Raw genomic sequence first — 5,638 nt, 5'->3', positions numbered from 1 at the left:
TTGGGGTATATACCTGTGTGTGTGCTTGTGTGAACACGCATGTGGAGATCTGAGGCTGCCACCAGGATCATTGATCTCTCTTTTGTCTTAGTCATTGATTCAGGTGTTCAGTCAAACCTGGAGATCACGGAGATAGGCTTGCTACCCAGCATGCTCTGGGACCCCTTCTCTGCCTTCTAGTGCTGGAATTACAGGAGAGCTGTCATTTCTACCCACCATTTATGTAAATTGTGGGGAGCTGAACCCTGGTCTGTATGCTTGGTCATCTCCCTAGCCCCCATGTGCAGCATTTTTACAGGTGTTCTGGGGATCAAATTCAGGATATCTTGCCTTCTTGACTGAGTCATCCCCACAGACCTACCTGGTAACATCTGAACAAAACTGTCACGCAGTCACTGTTGAGGATACAACTCTGGTATCCATCAGGCTATTGCCTGAAAGTGAGACACTACGGAAGAGTCCATCCAAGGGCTGGCAAATAGGTTCCGAACGGAGTCCACTTGTGATGAATCACCATAGCTGATATTTATTGAACACTTTCTTCATGGCTCCAGCAGATTGATTGGGCCAGCCTCAAGTCAGGCTTATTACCGTCTCTCACAGATGAGCAAGGAGACCCAGGCAAACTAATTTGGCCAAGACCATAGGAGGTGGCTGAGTCCCTGCTTGTGATCACAGCATGCTCTGGTCTCCCAGCTGTTCTTCTCCTGTCAAGCCAGGATGAAGACAGGTTTGCTAAGGGACGGCTGTGACAGCTTTCAAGTCGACCCAGGCAGGAAACAGAAGTGTGTGTGTGTGTGTGTGTACTTAGTATCCTTGATTTTATTTTAAGAGTCTATATACTTACTATCCTTAACTTCATGTAAAAGGTCCTATAACATCTACAGATTCTCTTGAACATGTGAGGAAGCTGAGGCTTAGCTTATTAAAAGACAACTTGGGGCTCTCCCAGGACCTCTGCCCTTATACAAGCTGGCATCAACACTCCCTATCCATTTTTGAAAGCAGTTCTGAGGTCACTGTGCTTCCTAGCCCTTGTAGGTTCACCCACCCACACGAGCTGAGAAACACGAGCCTCAAGTTCTATTGCCTAAGTAGGCCACATCTGCACTGACTTCAAGGTGGCATGGTCAGCCCCTCAAGGACAGGGGTGAGACTAGAAGGAACAGCTAGGAGAGACCCAGGAACTGTGAGCTTCTGAACATTCAATAAGTCTCTGGAAGGGCTGACAGCGCAGGTGGATCATGGATGGAAAAGTAGGGGTTGACATCTGAAAACAGTCTCACTGGATTCTGGGTCTGTCACCTTCCCCTTCCCCTTCCTCACCTCCTTTAAGGTGGATGGTTGGGAGTAAACCTTAGAATTTATTGAGCGTAGAATGGCAGCTGTTACACAGATTTAAAGAGGCTTCAACTTCACAACTTAGACTTGTGAGTGAAAAGGTGAGTTGTAGTTGTTCTAGAATTTTCTTCTGTTGATTCCTCAAGTCGAAAATTTGATTTCCTGAAGCCAGTCTGTTAACTACTTCTGGAGTCTCAAATCAAATTGGTAGCTTGGTTTTGGTAACAAACAATGAACTTCTTGACTGCCACTTCCCCCACCCCCATTTAAAACTTCCTCTTCAAAGAAGTGTGACTTTGATTTCCCACCCATCTTGGCCCCATGGTCCAGTGTAGTAAAAGTCCAACAACTTGCAGCCGACAAATGAAATACACATTTTTGTAGGACACACATGGAGTCAATCCAAAGGAGGGAGGTGTGATTTTTACAGTTGCTTTTCTGACCATCCATTTCACAGCAGAAGGGGCTGAGCCCAAGTAGAGGGGCCGAGCCACACACCTTAAGTGTTCAAGTCTTGTGTGACTCATTACTGCAAATAAAGGTGTCAGCCGAATGCAGCCTATTATGTAGCACCCAACCAGGGGCTTGTTAGAAACGGTGCTGACTTCCCACATGGAAGTGTTCTGTGGCCTCAGGAAACTGCCGGGGCTCCAGCGCTGACAAGCCACCGCACTTTGATGTCAGTGGTAAAGGGTGATTCCAAGCCAGCACGCTCTCTGCCTCAGTCGCTGTCATTCCTCATCATGGCTGGGAAGGAGGGCAGCTTGTCCAAATACTGCTTTGGAGAACTCCACAGCTTCTGCGCTCGGCCCAAAGTCCCCCTTCAGAGGAGCCTGGGCTTCCCTGTGTTGCTCTGCTGCTGCTTCCTGAACTGATGAACTCTGGGGGCCGAGGGGACCAGTTACCCAGTGAGCTTCCTATCTACGTAGGGTCTGATTCTGGCCTGATGAAGTTCCCTGGGCCAGAATGTCCCCCAGAAGGCATGTGACAGAAAGGTTGCTGTTCCCAATGAAAACAAAAGCAGATGTGTCAGCTTCTGCTTGGGGCCAGGCACACAGTCACATATAACCTCAACAAGAGCCCCAGGGTGGTACTGCTGTCCCTCTATTTGAAGACGGGAAAAGTCAAGCAGCAATGACACTTCTGAGACCAGGTAACCATGAGGCCGAGCATGGCTCCTTAGCAGCTCGGTTACCTCGTGGATTTAAAAGGATAGTGAAGAATAGCATAAACCCGATGTAAAACTATGTGATACCTTTTAAAGGTTGTTACTCTTCGTGCATGTTTCTGTGTACATGAATGCAGTGCAGTGCCCACAGAGGCCAGCAGACGGTGCTAGATCACTTGGAGCTGGAGTTACAGGTAGTAGCGAGCCTCCCAATGTGAGTGCTGGGAATCTTGGGAATCTGGACTGCTGAGCCATCTATCTGGCCCCTTGTGGGACTTTTTTTTTTTTTTTTTTTTTTTGGTTTCAGTATTTTATTCAAGTTTTATTTTAAGTGATGTTAATTACAGCATTTGAAGGGGAGGAGCTAATTCCACACAAAATGGAAGACTCTATAATGTACCCATTAAACTGCTGGAAAATAGTGGTGAGGGTACAAGAGGAGTCAGCTGAGATCCCTAGTGTAAGGGTGTGACCACAGTCACCCACCCAGCTCAGAGCCGGAGAACCTGGAAGCTATTTTATACTCTGGTGCAATGGCAAAAAAAAAAAAAAAAAAAAAAAAAAAAAGGAATTTAAAAAAATAGAAGAAAGAAAGAAAACCACACCACAACACATGGAAGAATTAAGTCCCGAATGACTGGCTCCATCAGGCCCACACTCTCCACCCTAAAATGGCACAAAAGACAGAGCTAACCACATCCTAAAGACTACTTTTGGTGTAAAACAGGTAACTGATGGGCTAGGGTGGGAACAGGGCATGACAATCTGTCTAAAAAAAAAAAAAAGTCCCTTTCACGCAGGTGGCAGGTGTGTACACACTTCTGAACAGATACGATCGGGACACCAGGGTTCAATGCTCGGGAAGTCACAATTTCATCTGGGGACTGGGTACAGATTTACAAAGGACCCATATGTTCACACCTTCCACTTGCAGCCTGGCATCTCTAGAGGGGTTCCTCTCCAACCCATGTCTACAGCTAAAAACAACCCTTTCTGGAATGGGTTTCTGCTGTACCTGAAACAGTAAACACCTTAAAGCCTCATCATCCTTAGCCTGGAGATCTAACGTGGTCTTTATCAACTCTCGCATCCTCAACATACAACACTAAAAGGTACACTAAATTCTGAAGGTAGCTATGCTACAAAATAGTTTAAAATGAAACGATTGTACAATATTCATCTATGCTTGAAATTCCAGTCCTAAACCAAGCTTGTGGCCGGCCTTGTTGACGTTCTTGCCATCAGCAGGGCTGACAGCATCAGTTTGATACCTGGTTTTAGAGTCTGTGTGTACCCCAAGCCAATCAGGCTGGAGTTATTCACTTTGGCCGAAAAGCAGGCATCAGCTGATACTTGGCTGCTATTCCAGAGTGAGTGTTACTGTTTCCTGCAGTCCAGGCGAGACTGACAGCAGTCTCCAACTTCTTGTTCACCTTCTGGTAAGTGGAGCCACCAAACTCAGTCACGTTAGTATGAAGCTGGAATTCGTCTGTCTTGTAGCCAACTGTGAAGTTGCTCTGGGTCACTCGGGACTTTGAGGTCTCAAAATTCATCTGGTAGCCAGCCAGCCAACCCTCATAGCCAAGAACCAGAGCACCCCGGATTGAAGGTCCAGCAACGTCAAAGTCCATGTCACAGCCCAGGTTGATATGCTCTCTTGTACCCTGTCTTGATTTTAGCATTTTCCCCCCCAGTGTTCGGTGAGAAAGATGAATCAAAGATCAGCTTCAGTCCATGAGCAAGCTGGTCTTCCACGGTGATCTCAGGGCCCAGGGTGTTGTCTGTTCCACTTCTCTGTAAATGTTAGCACATCCTCAGTCCATCTGTACTTGGTTTCCAGACTGCCATTCACTTTGGTGGTTTCTGTGTTGGCAGAACCTGAGCTGGTAAATTCCAATCCATTCTCGGACTTTGTTTTCAAATCAAGTTTTATTAAGCCAAAGCTGTAGCCCTTGGTGAAGACATCCCTGGCAGACTTGCCAAGATCAGTGTATGTGGGGGGCACAGCCATGTTCTCAGAGGTGGTGACAGTGGGAGCAGTGGCAGCTAAGGTGGGAGGTTGCTGCGAGGAGGCTGGGAGCGCAGCGAATGGGCCCCTTGTGGGACCTTAGAATAAACGGGAAGAGCTGAGGAGAGCTTCATCCCTGGATACCTCCTATAAGAAAGGCAGGCTCTGGCTCCCTCCCCCTCTCACCATCAACCCTAGTAAGAATTACTACTCTGACAGTTACCAGGCCTTGTTGGCTTGTTTCCCCATCAGAGCCGCTAACCCCTGAGTATGCAGCTGAGGCATCTTCCAACGCCCCTGCCCTGGCCAATGGTACACAGCCACACAAACCTTGCCCCAGACACGCTGGCCACCTCCCCAGGGGCAAAAATACCTGCCTCCCTTCCTCCCCCCCAAAACTGAACCAGTTCTCCTCCGAAGCTGTTCCACAGGTGTATGTGTTCTTTGCCTTTGCACTCACTGTGGACCAAGGCCCTGGCCAAGCCTCCCTCCCTCCAGCCCAGCCCGGTGTACAAGGGGCCAGCTATCCCAAAGGAGGGGGAGAAGTGGACACAGAGAGGCAGCCCCTGAATATATAACTTAAGGAATTACCAAATGAACAGACAATGTGCACTGCCAACAGAACCTTAGAAGCACCTTCCACTCAGCCCAGGAATCCACCATGATGGCTTCATGTCACAGACCAAGTCTGCCTAATTGGAACCTGAAGAGAAAGCAAAAAGCCTGGGACTGTGGCTCTGTCGGTGGTGTACTTGCCTAGCATGCAACAAGCCCTGGTTGGATCTCCAGCACCCATAAACCAGGCATGGAGGTGTATTGCAATCTCAGCACTGAAGAGGTGAGGGCAGGAGCATCCCAAGTCAAGACCACACATGGCTACAGCGTCTGAGGCCTGACTGGACTGCAGGAGACCTGTTCTCCTAGCACCACCAAAGGCCACAAAGAACCAATGGAATATGGGATCACTGGGGCTTCTCCCAGTAATTAATTTGTGAGATGACTGATTGATATTACATGCAGAAGTGATTCCTTTTCTTCACTGCATAGTATTCCACTGTGGGAACATACTGTCACTTATACTATTGTTAGTGGGCAGGGGTTATGCAAAACCAGGGCCTAGG

General features: G+C 48.1%; 1 pseudogene; it reads right to left on the bottom strand.

Annotated features, from left to right (window-relative positions):
• Window positions 1–3,689: 3,689 nt before the first annotated feature.
• Window positions 3,690–4,520, bottom strand: LOC114628995 (annotated as a pseudogene).
• Between the last annotated feature and the right edge of the window lie 1,118 nt (window positions 4,521–5,638).

The sequence above is a fragment of the Grammomys surdaster genome, unplaced genomic scaffold (genome assembly GCF_004785775.1).
Source record: "Grammomys surdaster isolate TR1022 unplaced genomic scaffold, NIH_TR_1.0 275, whole genome shotgun sequence".
Taxonomy (NCBI): domain Eukaryota; kingdom Metazoa; phylum Chordata; class Mammalia; order Rodentia; family Muridae; genus Grammomys; species Grammomys surdaster.
This window is presented reverse-complemented; position numbering and strand designations above follow the sequence as displayed.